Below are 17,500 nucleotides of genomic sequence, written 5' to 3'. Positions count from 1 at the left end.
CCTGTTTTTCTCGCAAATCTTGGATTTATTCGACTTTTCATGGCTTCTTCGTCTTCGTCGGCCTCTGATAAGTTGAGTATAGTGTCTGTTATGTATAAATGTAGGCTCTTGGTAAAATTTTGATTGATTAGTAGGATTAATCTTTGATACAAGAGCCGTAGCCTACCAGAGGTGTCCTGGACACTGTCGCTCGCTAGGTATAAATTAGTTAGTCAGAGCGACATTCCTGGTTGTTTTGCTTTAATAAATTTTAGCTATTTAGCATTACATAGGATTTCCTTTCGTGCTTAGTATTATTTGGCGAAGTATTCGCCATTCTGGCCTACGCTAGGCCATGTAGCCTAGTCGTTTGGTCCTAGTACTTCATGCATGATTTTGGTTTTTCCGAGTGTAATTAAAATTTTATTGAAGCTTTAGGCTATATTTTATACATTTTAGACTGTGTGGAATATTTCCAAGATTGTATACGTGTGAGTTTCGGTGAATTAGGTAATCGATTCTCTTGGTGCCTAGGCTAATTGCTTATGGAGCCTTAGTATACTTTATCATACTCCCCGGTTGCTTTCTTTTCTTCGGAGAAGGTATGCAATCCCTTTCCCTCTGTTTAAGCCTTGGGCTTATCCGTAAGTGGTGTTACTGTACCTTCCTGTTCCTGTAGATATGGTTCAAGAGGGACAGAACAACAGAGTTTTTAGTCTGAGTCTGTGTTGTCTGGCTTGGGGCAGAGTCCCCCTCGCTGACCTAACACATACAAAGGGAGCTTAGCTCCCTTAGGTCACTACCGAAGGTTTCTGTAGTTATGATTCCTTCTTTTGTGATCTACCAGACTAGTCCTGTTGCTGTTCTCGGGGGAGGATAAGTTCTTCCCTTGGGAGTAGCAACGCCTTCCTTGCTTTGGTGCTCTGGAAGCTGGCAAGTATTGCTGGCCTTTCCCCTTAGATCTCCCTTAGGCTAAGATAAGTTTCTTGGCTGCGGGTGATCTGTCACTAAATCAAGGTTGGCAGGACCCTCTTGTCCCTTCCCCCTCTATCTCTGTAATGGCCTAGCCATTACTGTACTGTACCTTGCCGGCCGGCAGAGCTGGCCGGCAGGGGTCTTACTGTACTGTACGTCGTTCTACTTCTGGACCTAGTATAGGTTGGGATGTGGAATTGACTCAGCCCATTGCCGGCCGGCAGAGCTGCTGGCCGGCAAGGGTCTTATGTTTTCGAGTGCTGCCCGGACCTCTCTTGGTCCCTCATCCATGCCTGCCGGCAGAGCCGGACGGCATTGGTCAAGGAAGCCTGAATTAGTTTCTCCCCTTCCTTATATGCACTCTTTCGGTTGCCGGGCTTGGAGGTTGTGTACACTCTTATCCCGGCATCCATTCTATTTTTCTTCTAGTGCTGTACCTGTCCCGGCTGCCGGCCTATGAGGCCGGCAGCCGGGCAGGTGTAGTCCTCTGGTTCTTTTGCTGCCGGCTGGCATTGGTCTTGTACCTTTGCCGGCCGGCTTATGTCAGTCCTTGTCTGCCGGTCACCAAGAGTGTGGCCGGCAGCTGGGTACTACCTTGTGTAGTTGCTGGCCGGCAGCCATTGCCGGCCAACACTGGCTGTTACCGGCCGGCAGTTGCTGCCGACCGGCACAGGCATTTGAACCAGAGTGCTGCCGCCCTATAGCTGTTAAGTAGTATACTTTAAAGCTAGTTGTGGTGTGTGCCGGCCGGCAAAGGCAGGCCGGCACACATCCCCCTATACTGTACTAGTATTCTTCTGTATAGCATATACAGTAAGAAGAAAACTATAGTAAAGGTTTTAGTACAGCACTGTATCTTCTAATACTATTGTGTTTTCTTGCACATCCCTTTGCTGTTGCCCTCAGATAGGAAGCTGAGTTCTTCCCTGTCTATTATCCAGGATTTTAAAATCATTGCTTAGGTGTGAGCTCCACCTGTTTCCTCTGGAAACCTTGCATTGGTTACTCTAGAAGAGATAAACCATTTTTGATTTTATTATCTGGAAGGCTGCAACAATGGGTTGTGAGGGAAACACAAGTGTGTGTCTTTCCTTTCTGAATTGTTATGCTATACTATGCATATCCAGTGATACATAGTTCACTTGATACTCATGGAAATTTCTTCTCTTTACAGAAGGACACTCCGAAGTGGGGAAGTGCTTTCTGCAATGTCAGCAGCAAGAACCTCTGCGGACATGAGTTTTGTAGGAGACACGCAGCATACGCTGTCTCCAAGGATGATCTCCGGTATTTGGACCCTCAGGTATGTACTGTGTGCACTAACCTGATTAATGAGACATTTAAATAGCTAGGAAGAAGCTTCGTACCTGGGTAAGGGGCTTCCAAAAAGAACACTTCTGGCCCTTATCTTCCAAGTGAGAAGATGAGGGCGTATCTTTTCCCTAAGGCAACAGCTGATGCAGTGATTCCCCAGCCTCAAGAGGAGATCCCCTAAGTTCAGATCCAGGTGGATGCTGAAGTCGCGGTCGCGATGCAAGACATCCAGCTAAATGACAGGATGTCTGATGTGGACGGGTGTCAGGAGGAAGACCTCCTGGCAGAAGCCCAGGATGAAGTTCAAGCCCCTCTACATCGGCCGTTCTCCCAGTAGAGCTGGGACATGCCCTCTCTTCTATTGTTGGAATGATCCAACAAATGCAGAAGGAGAATCAGGAGAAGGCGGCTGCAATGGAACTGCGAATGCAGTTCCTTGCAGAATCACATGGGCCCCAGAAAAAGCTCAATGTGAAAGACCTTCCCTTGTGCTCAGATGCTAACCCATGGAGGTATGCTGAGCACATGCCGATGACGACTGGAAAGATCGTCATCTCGGATAAGCTGGGCTCAGTTCCCCTGGAGGGTGGAATTCTGGCCCAGCAAGGCATCATATCCGGACTGTTATGTCCGGCTGAGGAAGGAACCAGCTTCAAAGGAGGAGACAGAGCCGAAGGAGGTCATAGTGATGGACCATGCTAAGGCTCAAGCTCTACTTTCATCCTCGATGAAAGAGAGGGGCTTCTCTAACTCAAAGGTAGCTGCATTGAATAGGAAGCTCCCTTCCTTTGTGTCCTCGCCTACTAGAGCCTTCCCCCTTTTACAGAAAGGGTTTCTGGCTGTACTAAAAGCAATCGAGGCCGGCAAGTCTTGCCCCTCCCTAGAGGAGTGTAAACCCTTGTCGCTGGCCCTGCCTATGGACCACAAAGACTGGAAGGACGTCCATCTTACGTTCTCAGTGGGAAAGTTGGAGGCTGATATTGCTGGACGTCAGTTCGGCAAGGACCTCCCTAAGCTGTCTGACTTTCTTTTGCGAAGTGAGTTCGATACAAAAGAAAGACTGACTGCCTCAATGTCTCTTCAGTCTACTCTCGAGACGATGGCAAGTGACCCCAAGGTCCATGAAATGTTCATGGTAGTGGCCAAGCCTCATCTGGCCACAGTGACGAAGGACCTTTATGGCTTCGTCAAGGCAAGGAGAGCTTGTAGGGAGTTCGTGTTTACCTCGGCTACGGTGAGGCACGAGCTAAAGAAACTAATCTCCTCCAACATTTGGGGAAAAGACCTTTTTCCCTACCGACTTGGTCAAAGAAGTTGTTGATAAAGCCGCCTTGGAGAATAGAAACCTTCTCCAGAAGTGGGGCCTGGCTATCAAAAGAAAGTCTTCCCCGGATGAGGGTCCTCAACCAAAGAGGAAGACTATGAGGACTAGGCTACCGTCTCGGCCAGCCAAGCCTCTTAGACAGCAACAGCAACTGCAATTGCCATTGCCCCCAGTGCCCCAGATCGTGGCACAAACCCCGACCACCTTTCAGTGGGTACCCCAGGCCGTGTCGACACAGTCCACGGCATTCACCCCAGCGTTCAAAGGGCAGTCTACTTCCTTTCGAGCAAAGCCTAGAGGAGTAGCCAGAGGCTCGTCTAGACGCCCCTCAAGGGGAAGGGGATTCAGGGGTGGTCGTGGTCAGGAAGGTAAGACCTCAGGACGGCAGTCCAAGTGAGGTGATACCGGTAGGAGGGAGACTTCTGAAATTTCGGGATCGGTGGACCTTCGATCCCTGGGCCCACAGCCTACTCAAGAATGGACTGGGCGGGAGCTGGTACAGCACTCCACCCCCGTACCTTCGGTTTTTCCAACACTCCACCCCCGTTATGGAGGAGTACGTTCAAGAACGGTTGGAGAAAAAGGGTGAAGCCCATCAATTTCTAAGGGAGGCTGTTTTGTGTTCCCAAGAAAGACTCGGAAAAGCTCAGAGTCATTCTGGACTTGTCGCCACTTAACAAGTTCATAGTGAATTGCAAATTCAAAATGCTAACACTGCAACACATAAGGACCTTACTGCCCAAGAGGGCATATTCCGTCTCTATAGACTTGTCAGACGCCTACTGGCACATTCCAATTAGCCATCGACTCTCCCCCTACCTAGGGTTCAGGCTACAACGAAGACTATACGCCTTCGGAGCCATGCCATTCGGGCTAAACATAGCCCCAAGGATTTTTACGAAGCTTGCGAGCGTAGCTCTCAAACAATTTCGCCTAAAGGGAATTCAGGTAGTAGCCTACCTGGACGACTGGTTGGTGTGGGCAGCATCCGAGACAATGCTTGCAAGCTTCCAGTCAAGTGATCCAGTTCCTAGAGTACCTAGGCTTCAAGATCAACAGAAAAAGTCTCGACTTTCTCCATCTCAAAAGTTCCAGTGGCTAAGATCCACTGGGACCTTTTGTCACACCATTTCTCCACCCCGGCGAAGAAAAGGAAGGAGATAGCGGGTTCTGTCAAGAGACTTCAAGATTCCGAAAGGATATCAAGACACGAGCAGGAGAGAGTACTGCACTCTCTCCAGTTTGCTTCGGTGACAGACCCAGTGCTAAGAGCACAGCTAAAGGATGCAATCGGAGTTTGGAGAAGTTATGCATCAAACGCGTGAAGAGATCTGAGAAGACCAGCCGCTTCGGCTAAGTACTCTTCTCAGGCCTTGGTCCCAAGCCAGACATCTAAAGAAGTCAGGTTCTTCTTCAGCCACCTCCCCCGTTGGTGACGATTCACTCAGACGCCTCGAAGGAGGGATGGGGAGGTCACTCTCATCGGAAAAAAGTCCAGGGGACTTGGTCCAGGCTATTCAAGACCTTTCTCATAAAACTTTCTAGAAGCTAGGGCAGTGCTCCTTACCTTAAAGAAAGTCTCCCCGCGTCATTTGTTCCACATAAAGTGGTAATAGACAGCGAGGTAGTTGTGAGATACTTGAATCGACAAGGATCGAGGTCACCACCTCTCAACCAGGTGATGTTGGCCGTCTTCCGATTGGCGGAAAAGAAGAAGTGGTACCTGTCGGCAGTTCACCTTCAAGGAGTCCGCAATGTGACAGCGGACGCTCTATCCAGGTTCACACCGGTAGAGTCGGAATGGTCCTTAGACGCAGGATCATTCTCCTTCATTCTGAATCAGTCCCAGAACTGCAGATAGACCTCTTTGCGACGAAAGACAACAAGAAGTTGCCCCTGTACGTGCCCCGTACGAGGACCCCTTAGCGGAAGCAGTGGACGCGATGTCCCTCGACTGGAACAGATGGTCCAAGATTTATCTGTTCCCTCCTCACAACCTTCTGTTGAGGGTCCTCAACAAACTCAGATCCTTCAAAGGGTAGCGGCAATAGTGGCCCACAAGTGGCCGAACAGCGTGTGGTTCCTCCTGGCATTGGAACTGTAGCTGAAGTTTGTACCACTACCAGATCCAGTTCTGACCCAGCGAGTCCAGAAGTCAACTGTCTGCGCTTCATTACAGAAAACCCGGACCCTGCAGTTCATGATTTTCTCTCCCTAGCGGTGAGAAAGCGTTTCGGGATTTCGAAAGCCAGTATAGACTTCCTTGAGGAATATAAATGCAAATCTACTAGAAGGCAATATGAGTCATCTTGGAGAAAATGGGTGGCCTTTTGTCAAGGCGAAGAATCCGCAGGAGATCTTGACAGACTTCTGCTTATCTTTTTTCCCCACCTCCATGGTCAAGGGTTGGCAGCGAACACGATTTCAGCGTGTAAGTCTGCTTTGACAAGACCCATTCTATGTGCCTTCCAGGTCGACCTAGGTAACGAGATCTTTAATAAAGTCCCGAAAGCCTGTGCTAGGCTCAGACCTTCAGCACCTCCAAAGCCCATTTCATGGTCTTTAGACAAGTTCTTCATTTCGCTTCTCTGTTGAGCAATGAAGAGTGTGCGTTAAAGGATTTGACACAAAAAGTTATTTTCCTATTTTGCACTCGCGTCCGGGGCCAGGGTTAGTGAGATTGTAGCCTCTCGAGAGAGGCAGGTCGTGTTCAGTTCCTGGATGGGGAAGAACTGAACCTGTTTCCGGATCCTACGTTTCTCGCCAAGAATGAGTTACCCACCAACAGGTGGGGTCCCTGGAGAATCTGCCCTCTGAAAGAAGATGCATCTCTATGTCCAGTAGAATGCCTAAAGGTCTATCTTCATAGAACTTCAGACTTCAGGGTGGTCAACTATTCAGGGGAGAAACATCAGGCTCAAATTTATCTCTGAATCAACTCAGAGCGAAAATCACATATTTTATTCGCAGAGCGGATCCTGACAATACACCCGCAGGTCACGATCCGAGGAAAGTTGCCTCATTCTTAAATTTCTTTAATTGTATGGATTTTGAACATCTCCGTTCATACACTGGCTGGAAGTCTTCCAGAGTGTTCTTTCGCCACTATGCGAAGCAAGTAGAGGAACTAAAAGAGATCTGTGGTAGCAGTGGGTCGCGGTGTTAACCCTACTGTTTAACTCTGCGAGGAACAGTGGTCTTAATTGGGACGATTAATTCCAGGGTGAGTGTGTAGTTACATACTGTACTACAAACTAAGTGAGGGCACTGTGTTGCCCATCCAGACTGTTCCATTTCCGAAGGTGAACCTAGCATAAGTGCAGACATGTGTGCCGAGCGTTTCTAACGCTAATGTCATTGATTTGTAATACAGGCTTTTATGACTTTGATACCTCGGTATCTTAAAAGTGGCATCTAATGTTTTTTCTTTCAGACAAACAAGCTCTGTTTACTATCATACTTATGCTTAAAGTTTTGGGTTATCCTCTTCTTGTATATGTATGTGTGTATATGTATATATATATATATATATATATATATATATATATATATATATATATATATATATATATATATATATATGTATATATATGTGTAATTGTGGTTAACCTGTCTATTTATTGCCTGTCAATAATCTGGTTCTTGAGAACCTTGAGTCTCCTTCACCTGTGTCAATTTATTGGTATAATTGAGCATTCATTCTATGTACCATATCTGGGATAATTCTAATAGAATTGTTCCTTTATGCAAGCTATGTTGCATTGGTTTTCCTCCTATGCGGATATAAAACCTTTGTCCAATACAAGTATTGTGCGGAAAACTGGTCGATATTTCATATTGACGCAGTGGTCCTATACAAACTACGCTTTACTTAATATAGAGCGAGACCACTATATTAGCTTGCCTGGTATTCATACATAGATATATGTACTCTTCGAGACTTTTCCAGAGTCTAGTAGGACTCTTCCCTGTAGGGGGCAGGAAGCTCTAACATAGTTTATAGTTAGTTGAAAAGATGTATAACGGTAACATCTTAGGTCTCTAGGTCTAGTCGACCGGGAAAAAATTACCTCCGGGGAGTACGGCACGTTCTGAGAATCCACAGATACAGTAATGCTCTGGTATACTTCCATCAGGACGACATGGCTTGAGCCCAAAAAACGGATTTTGAACGAAGCGAAAAATCTATTTTTGGGTGAGATGGCCATGTCGTCCTGATGGACCCGCCCTTGCCTTTCTAAGAAAGGGCTGTAGGACCCCTCCCTACATACAGTATCTGTAGCACCTCGTGTACGCTACAAGGAATACAGATGGCGCCAGGATTGGCGCCAGGCACGCATACGAATCGGGGGATAGGGAAGCCTTGGGAGCGGCTCCCCCTTTTTCTTTCCCGAATTCGTATCTCGTCAATCACCTCCTACGAGACGAAATCTCTGTCCAGGATGTAGATTGCCATGTGACGTGTCTAGAATACGTCCTCTGATATGTCGCGATATCCCTTTCACAAGGGATACTCGCTCCAGGAGTTAGAATTCTGGTACCTTAAGGTAAATTCTCTGGGAATATCGCCGTAGTTGTGATATACCCTAGGAAGCTACCCTATAGGAACTTTGTAATATACCCTAGGAAGCTACCCTATAGGAACTTCCATCAGGACGACATGGCCATCTCACCCAAAAATAGATTTTTAGCTTCGCTCAAAATCCGTTATATATATATATATATATATATATATATATATATATATATATATATATATATATATATATATATATATATATATATATATATATATATAATGTCACAAACTTGCTCTTTATTACTTAAGGGAGATTGTACTAAACAAAAACTTTTATTTATTAAATCGATACTGTTTCTTTCAATTAAGAGGCAATTTCCCCCCTCCGTGTGTGGGTTTTATATGTATGTATATATATATATATATATATATATATATATATATATATATATATATATATATATATATTATATCATTTGGTCAGTCCAATTTCATGTACTGTACTCCCGAGAGCTGTTAGAGGATGCTGTAAAGCGGGGTTTAAACGATTGAACGGTTCGTCGAACTCTGTTGTCGAACCTGTTTCTCAAACGGTTCGAAGAGGTGGAGTCAACTACAAATGCATGAGGTTTGTGGACAATGAAGCCCCGCCCACAAGTCAGGCCAGAACAGACTTTCATCGAACCATTCGACGAACGTGTTTGACAACCAAATACCTCGTTAACACGTTCGAACATCACTTCAAACTTGTCTGTCGAACTCCGTTAAATAAGACTACACTTTTTTTTTAAATACTGGTGAATGTTTCATTCTTGCCCTTGATGTCTTAGTATGGATACTACCTCCGTGAAAGCTTATATTTTCCCTCTCGTTATTATTATTGACGGAAGTTCGAGATTGGTTAATTTGCAAAGCGGAACGACATTTTACTGTAGATAGATAGTTTTTGGTGGGGATGAGTGTGGGCTAATATCCTCACTCCAGAATAATGGATGAAAGCTTGAAGGAGCCTTTGCTAAAGCCAAGTTTTATTAGAAGATAGTGGCACGATCAAACACTCATGCATTTATACACACACACACGAGAGAGAGAGAGAGAGAGAGAGAGAGAGAGAGAGAGAGAGAGAGAGAGAGAGAGAGAGAGAGAGAGAGAGAGAGAGAGAGAGAGTATATATATATTTATATATATATAATTTATGTATGTATGTATATATATATATATATATATATATATATATATATATATATATATATATATATATATATATATATATATATGTAAATGTTGAACACCTAGAGCGCTAGACTTTAGGTGTATAATAGGAGACCCCTTTTACAACCATACCTAAATTTATTATTGATATTGACTATCAGTAACAGCATGAACAATGTCTCCCCCCCCCCTTCCCCCTTATAGAGAAAAAGGCATTAAACAGAAGACCGTTGACGCAATTCTCCTCCTGACTTCTACGAGTCTCTCTTAATCTTAAGCCACCCCAATACGACGTCACTCTTGATTATGGTACTTTACTGTAAGGGCTGTTTTCCTGGTCCTGTCAAGCAGGGGCAACCCTACTTGGTATAGGATCTACACGTTCAGTTTGTTGTAAACCTTCCTAGGTTTTTTATTTATTTATTTATTTATTTTTTTTTTTTTTTTTGAACAAGTAAGCCTGCCGCTTCTTCTTGAACGAGAGATTTTCATCAGTTATCAATTCTCGAATTTGAATTGTCTGGCGACCAACAGATTGAATATTTACATAGCCGCAATTTATGACGTCTTTAGTACCAATTGTTTTGGAGGGATACTCCGGCGTAGAAAGTACTCATATCGAAGTTAAGAATGAGGGTATAGTTAGATGTTTTTTTTTTTTTTTTTTTTTTTTTTTTACTGACGATTATGAATTAAATGCCTAGATCACTGACGAGTCCCTTCAACCAGTGAGGATTCATAGCTGAATACTTTTGCAAGGCGCTTAACTACTTTTCTTTTGGTTCAAAGGTAGTTGTGTTAAAGTCCTATTATGAATTAATCAGATTTGTAAAAAAAGAAAAAAAAATATAACCAAGTAAATTTCAAAACATGATTTGTAACGTAAAATGTATTTTTACGAGTTAGGACATGGGTCTCATGTTATACATGGGTACGTATGCATAAATCAGTCGTTTGCATGTCCATTTTACACACATGCACACTATGTAAATATATATATATATATATATATATATATATATATATATATATATATATATATATATATATATATATATATATATATATATATATATATATATATATACACACACACATACTATCCTCCTGGCTAGTACAGTGGTATCTTGTTTGCTTAGCATTTACAGGGCAGCAGATCGATCCCGGACCCAGATAGTGAGTTTGGGCTGTTTATTGGGGAGGCCAGGGCTCTGATTGGGCACCACATAGGTGGGTTGGGCTTGCCCGGCTGAGACATTCTGGTGATCATTTATTATGATGAACTGAACTGAAACCGGACACCTTTCCCTTATATATATATATATATATATATATATATATATATATATATATATATATATATATATATATATATATACATATATATATATATATATATATATATATATATATATATATATATATATATATATATATATATATATATATATATATTTCTCATTGATTATTTTGAGCCAAGTAATTTTTAAGCTTCGCATCATTTTGCACTTTTAATGTTGAATAGAAATCAGAGAAAGTAATCTAATTGTCAGATTATCCTACCATGCTTTTTTTTTTTTTAATGATAGTAAGATTTCTAATTTCATAATGAAAATTATATCCTCGTGTAATATGTTAAAAAAGATGGTAGTAAATTTCGCCAAAAGAAGTTGAAAATTAACGCTAAATACTTTATATATAAAAAGGATGAGTCAATGAAAATGCCTAATTTTATTTAGGTAATTGTGCCTTGCGGTCATATTGCCTTTCGAATATAAATTGATAAGAATTGTCATGCTATAGGTGTCCTTCATTTATTACTCTTATGATATATTTATGTATTTCTCAGTATTGATCATGGCGACTTCAAGTTACATATCTTACAGTTTGAATTATGAAGTGCCATGTTTGTGAATACAAGACAATCAATCAATTTGGGAGAGAAGAATTGCCAACTGAGTGCATACTACGAAATTACCTCTGTGATGGAAAGGTTTAATCCCCTTAAGCTCTCTAGTAAACGCTTTCATCGTCATTCATTCATTCATCTTCTGAAAGTTGTGACATTAAACTTGGTTCTCAAATTGTGATTAAATACCTCGTTTGAAGAGAATTCCTATCTTGGGTGTCGCGTACTTAATAAGTAGTTATACGTAACTACCAATTTAGCTGTCAAAGGAGATTCATGGACACTGTGTTGTATATATTCTTCTCTTCGATCGAGCCCTGTCATTTTCTCCTGATTGGCTCGGTATCGAAGTGGGGAGAGGAACTCCGTAGAGTTTACGTTCGTATAGTTGGGTCAAGGTTATTATTATTATTATTATTATTATTATTATTATTATTATTATTATTATTATTATTATTATTATTATTTCAAATACAACCCTAGTTGAAAAAGCAAGATGCTATAAGCCCAAGGGCTCCAACAGGGAAAAGTAGCCCAGTGAGGAAAGGAAACAAGGAAACAAAATATTTTAAAAACAGCAACAGTATCTAAATAGATATTCGCTATATAAACTATAAAAACTTTAATAAAACAAGAGGAAGAGAAATATGACTGAATAGTGTGGCCGAGTGTACTCTCAAGCAAGAGAACTCTAAACTTTAAACTTTTAAGGTAATTACCTTAGTTTGAGGTAAATTTCATGGTTTCAAGGTAATTCTGAGGTATTTTCTTTTTCACTAGATTAAAATCTAAGGAAATTGGAAATTTTTTAAGGTAATCCAAGGTAAAAAGCAACAGTATTTAAGGTAATGGCCGCATGGCACATGTTTAAGTTTAAACCCTGAGTGGGTTAAGCCTTTGATTTCTTTTCGCAAGGAAGACCAAAGCGGTGCGCTAGTTTATGACTTCATTTAACCTTGTGAATTTATGGCTTCATTTAAGGTAAATTCACGGTTTCGATTTTGCAGTAGTCGTGAAAATAGTGATGATCTAGTAAGATGTATAAGAATTGTGTTTCAATTAATTATTGTGCAATAGTTTTCTTAGAAATGCAGATGGATTCGAGAGAGTATCTATAATTTTTATTGTGCGGTTATAAATTTGAGTGGTAAAAAATTGGCCGTATAAAAACGGTATAAATCCTGGAATAAATGTTGCCAGGCATTTACCGTTTCAAAAACGGATATATTGACGTGAAGGCTAGATACTACGATCACCAACCCGTAAAAAAAATAATAACAAAGGACACAATTACGGTCGCCTATATTTTACTGAAATACGTTTGAGAACAGTGTATTTTTACGTAGCATTTCCGATAGAAATTGCGGTTTTTTTTTTTTTTTTTTTTTTTTTTTTTTTTTTTTTTTTTTTTTTTTTTCTCCAGTAAGTTTATGTAGCCTGCCAAGTTGGCGTAAGTATAAAACAAAGTCAAATGACAAACTCACGTACAGTCTTACTTAGCTCATTGTGTATTGCGTGGGCGAGTTGGAATAAAGATTGAAACTTATCTCTCCGTCTGAGATAACCTCTGCTCCTTAGTCATATTTTGCTCACAGATGCCTTTTGGTTACTGTGAATTATATGGATGGTTACGTTGAAAAATTAAGTTAGGAATCAGTTTAATCAAATTGGTAGTAAATTAAGATTTAGAGAAATTAATGCGTTGGTGAATAATTCATATATGTATGGTTTTGCAATCGTTGAAAAATTAAGTTAGGAATCAGTTAAATTAACTTGTTAGTAAGTTAAGGTTTGGATAAATTAATGCATTGGTGAATAATTTATTTATGGATGGTTACGAAAGCGTTGAAAATTAAGTTAAGAATCAGTTAAATTAACTTGGTAGTAAGTTAAGGTTTGGAGAAATTAATGCATTGGTGAATAATTTATTTATGGATTGTTACGAAAGCGTTGATTCAAGTTAAGAATCAGTTAAATTAATTTGGTAGTAAGTTAAGGTTTGGAGAAATTAATGCGTTGGTGAATAATTTATTTATAGATGGTTACGAAAGCGTTGAGAAATTAAGTTAGGAATCAGTTGAATTAAATTTGTAGTAAATTAAGAGTTGGAGAAATTAATGCGTTGGTGAATAATTCATATATGTATGGTTTTGCAATCGTTGAAAAATTAAGTTAGGAATCAATTAAATTAACTTGGTAGTAAGTTAAGGTATGGAGAAATTAATGCGATGGTGAATAATTTGTTTATGGATGGTTACATTGAAAAATTAAGTTAGGAATCGTTAAATTAACTTGGTAGTAAGTTAAGGTTTGGAAAATTGACTGCGCTTGTTAAGTAAATAAAGTCTATATATATATATATATATATATATATATATATATATATATATATATATATATATATATATATATATATACATATATATATATATATATATATATATATATATATATATATATATATATATATATATATGTGTGTGTGTGTGTGTGTGTGTGTGTGTGTGTGTGTGTGTATTCTTTTAAGATTTTCGGAATCAATATATTTTGAAGAAGTGTTTTGATTTTTTCATTTAACCTTGTTTCGAGTCTTGTTCTCCTGTCTGGTCGTCAGCTGCTGATTCTCATCTTAATTTGCTGGACTGGAACTTACGGTCTATTAAATTTCTTATTCCTGATCTAGATACTAATCTCTGGCATCGTCGTTCAATTAGTTCGTTATGCATGTTCCATAAGATTTTTGTTATAATTGTGACCATCCTTTGCATTCAGATAGATATTCCTAGTCTGTTCCATCCTGTTCGTAATACTATAGGCATGCAGTTAATTCTAATAGTCAGACCTTCTCCGTCATGAGGTTCAATGCAACACGGTATTCTAGAAGTTTTATTCCATCCGTGACCAAGTTGGGGAATGATCTTCCTAATCGGGTAGTTGAATCAGTGGAAATTCAAAAATTCAAACTTGCAGAAAATGTTTTTATGTTGAACAGGCTGACATAAGTCTTTTCATAGTTTATATATGAAATATTTGCTTTAATAATGATATTGTTTTTAAAATATATTTCAATTGTTCATTACTTCTTATATCCCTTATTTATTTCCTTATTTCCTTTCCTCAGTGGGGTAGTTTTCCCTGTTGGAGCCCTTGGGCTTATTGCATCTTGCTTTTCCAATTATGGGTTGTAGCTTGGTTTGTCAACATATTGATAATAATAATAATAATAATAATAATTGGTTATGCAAGCATTGAAAAATTACGTTAGGTTGTAAATTAAAGTTTGGAGAATTGACTGCTTTGGTGAATAGTTTATTTTTGGATGGTTACGTAATGGTGATTGAATTCTGAAGTATTTCAGGGGGATGAGATAAAGTTTATAAAATGGTAAGAGGTGAATGCAAATTCTCTTGAACGTTTATAGTATTTTAGAAGTTTTATTTTCCTTTTTTTTTCTTTTGGTGAGAAAAATGGGAAGGTAATTCATTCCACTTTAAGGTGAAATGTTTTGAAAAGCGGGTTTTTGTCTCCTGAGTTACTCTCATTGAAAGTATAAATGATGAAAGGGGGAGGGGGTGATTTGAAAGTAAAAAAAAAATCGTACCAAAATGGAAAAAAGTTTGATGCATGAACAAAGAAATATTTAAAAATATAAAACGAAACTTTTCGCTTTGAGCTCTCCGACTCCTTCATCTACAGTATAATGCATTTGTGCATTTCAAACAGATGTCAACAGCTTCTATTTTTCACACAGTAACAATGAGAAAACAGCGGGGCATAAAAAAAGATTAAAGATCAAACCAACACCACTCGCCTTTTCATTTAAGTTTTTTTTTTTTTTTTTTTTTTTTGGGGGGGGGGTTATTATCAATTCTTTAAGCATACTCCAATTGATATCAATGGGGGGGGGGGTTGTTAATTCTTTAAGCATACTCTAATTGATATCAATGACCAATGATGTTATGATGCCAGATAATTATTAATAATTCATTCATTAGTTTTATTTAAAGATCAAACCAACACCACTCGTCTTTTCATTTATGTTTTTTTTTTTTTTTTGGGGGGGGGGTTATTATTTTTTTAAGCATACTCCAATTGATATCAATGACCAATGATGTTATGATGCCAGATAATTATTAATAATTCATTCATTAGTTTTATTTAAAGATCAAACCAACACCACTCGTCTTTTCATTTATGTTTTTTTTTTGGGGGGGGTTATTATTTTTTTAAGCATACTCCAATTGATATCAATGACCGATGATGTTATGATGCCAGATAATTATTAATAATTCATTCATTAGTTTTATTTGTTCGATCATAACCCAGCATCAAACCCAAGACTAGTTATCATTTTTAAACAATGATTAATTGATTTGGAGTTATCTGGTAAGGTCATTGACGCCGATATCATTTATTATTATTATTATTATTATTATTATTATTATTATTATTATTATTATTACTAACCAAGCTACAACCCTAGTTGGAAAAGCAAGATGCCCAAGGGCTCCAATAGGAAAAAGTAGCCCAGTGAGGAAAGGAAATAGGGAAATAAATAAATGATGAGAACAAATTAACAAAAAATCATTCTAAAAACAGTAACAACGTAAAAACAGATAATTCATTTATAAAATATTAATAACGTCAAAACAGATATGTCATATATATAGTATAAAAAAAACTCATGTCAGCCTGTTCAACATAAAAACATTTGCTGCACATTTGAACTTTTGAAGTTCTACTGATTCAACTACCCAATTAGGAAGATCATTCCACAACTTTGTTATAGATAATGAATAACAGGAAATCCAATATAAAACAATAAAAGCAAAGATGTTCTTACAAACGTTAGATAGCTTTCAGAAGACCTACTTCTGAAATAAATCTAAAAATACTATTATCATGATAAGACACATCATCGGGGCAAATCATAGTGTATCAAAAGACGTAATAGTTGAAGTGGATTATAATCATCATCATCATCATCTCTCCTACGCCTATTGACGCAAAGGGCCTCGGTTAGATTTCGCCAGTCGTCTCTATCTTGAGGTTTTAATTCAATACTTCTCCATTCATCATCTCCTACTTCATAGTTCTCAGCCATGTAGGCCTGGGCTTCCAACTCTTCTAGTGCCTTGCGGAACCCAGCTTAACGTTTGGTGAACTAATCTCTCTTATACTTCTCCATTCATCATCTCCTACTTCGCGCTTCATAGTTCTTAGCCATGTAGGCCTGGGTCTTCCAACTCTTCTAGTGTCTTGCGGAACCCAGCTGAACGTTTGGGGAACTAATCTCTCTTGGGGAGTGCTTATAATATCTATACCTTTTTTATTTCTTATTTATTGTTATTATTACTACTACTACTACTACTACTACTACTACTACTACTACTACTACTACTACTACTACTACTACTACTACTACTAGCTAAGCTACAACCCTAGTTGAAAAAGCAAGACGCTATAAGCCTAAACTCTCTGAGCGAAAGCTCTAAGCTGAGTATAGTTATTCCAAGTTTCCAAGTCAAATCTGATCCGTTACCCTCCCAAAGATATGATCAACTCCAGCTTCCCTAAAGAAGCACGTCTACAATCATCATTGATCCTTGAATTTCTTATTAATTATCTTTACACCGAGTCATAAGAGCTAATGTTCGTTTTTATATCAGCAGTCTTGGGTGTTTTTTTTTTTTTTTTCTCAAAAACATCGTTAACCCCATGACCTGAGAACACCCACAGGCTTTCCAAAATTAGAAAGAACTCGGCAAAATATTCATTATTTTGTTGGAGCTCTGGAATCTTGATGTTCAAGTAATTTATATATATATATATATATATATATATATATATATATATATATATATATATATATATATATATATCTTTATATATCTTTATATACATATATATATATATATATATATATATATATATATATATATATATATATTTTAATATATATATATATATATATATATATATATATATATATATATATATATATATATATATATATATATTATCCCTTTCTGAATGGGGCTACCTTAGCGTGGTGAAAGGCTTTATATATCGCCGTGATCAGCAAAGTTGTACTAGTTAGGAGCATCCATACTAGGTTGGTTGCTGTGAGCGATCAGATTAAAGTCTCCCTCCTTTACCAATCCACAGTGGGTGGTGGAAAGGGCCAAACCTCATGACTGAGGCCTTTGTCCTGCAATGGGCTAGAAACGGCTTTATTTATAGATGTTGTTATATACGTGTCTGTATG

This window comes from Palaemon carinicauda, chromosome 18, assembly GCF_036898095.1.
Source record: "Palaemon carinicauda isolate YSFRI2023 chromosome 18, ASM3689809v2, whole genome shotgun sequence".
Classification (NCBI taxonomy): Eukaryota; Metazoa; Arthropoda; class Malacostraca; order Decapoda; family Palaemonidae; genus Palaemon; species Palaemon carinicauda.
Note: the sequence above shows the minus strand (reverse complement) of the source record.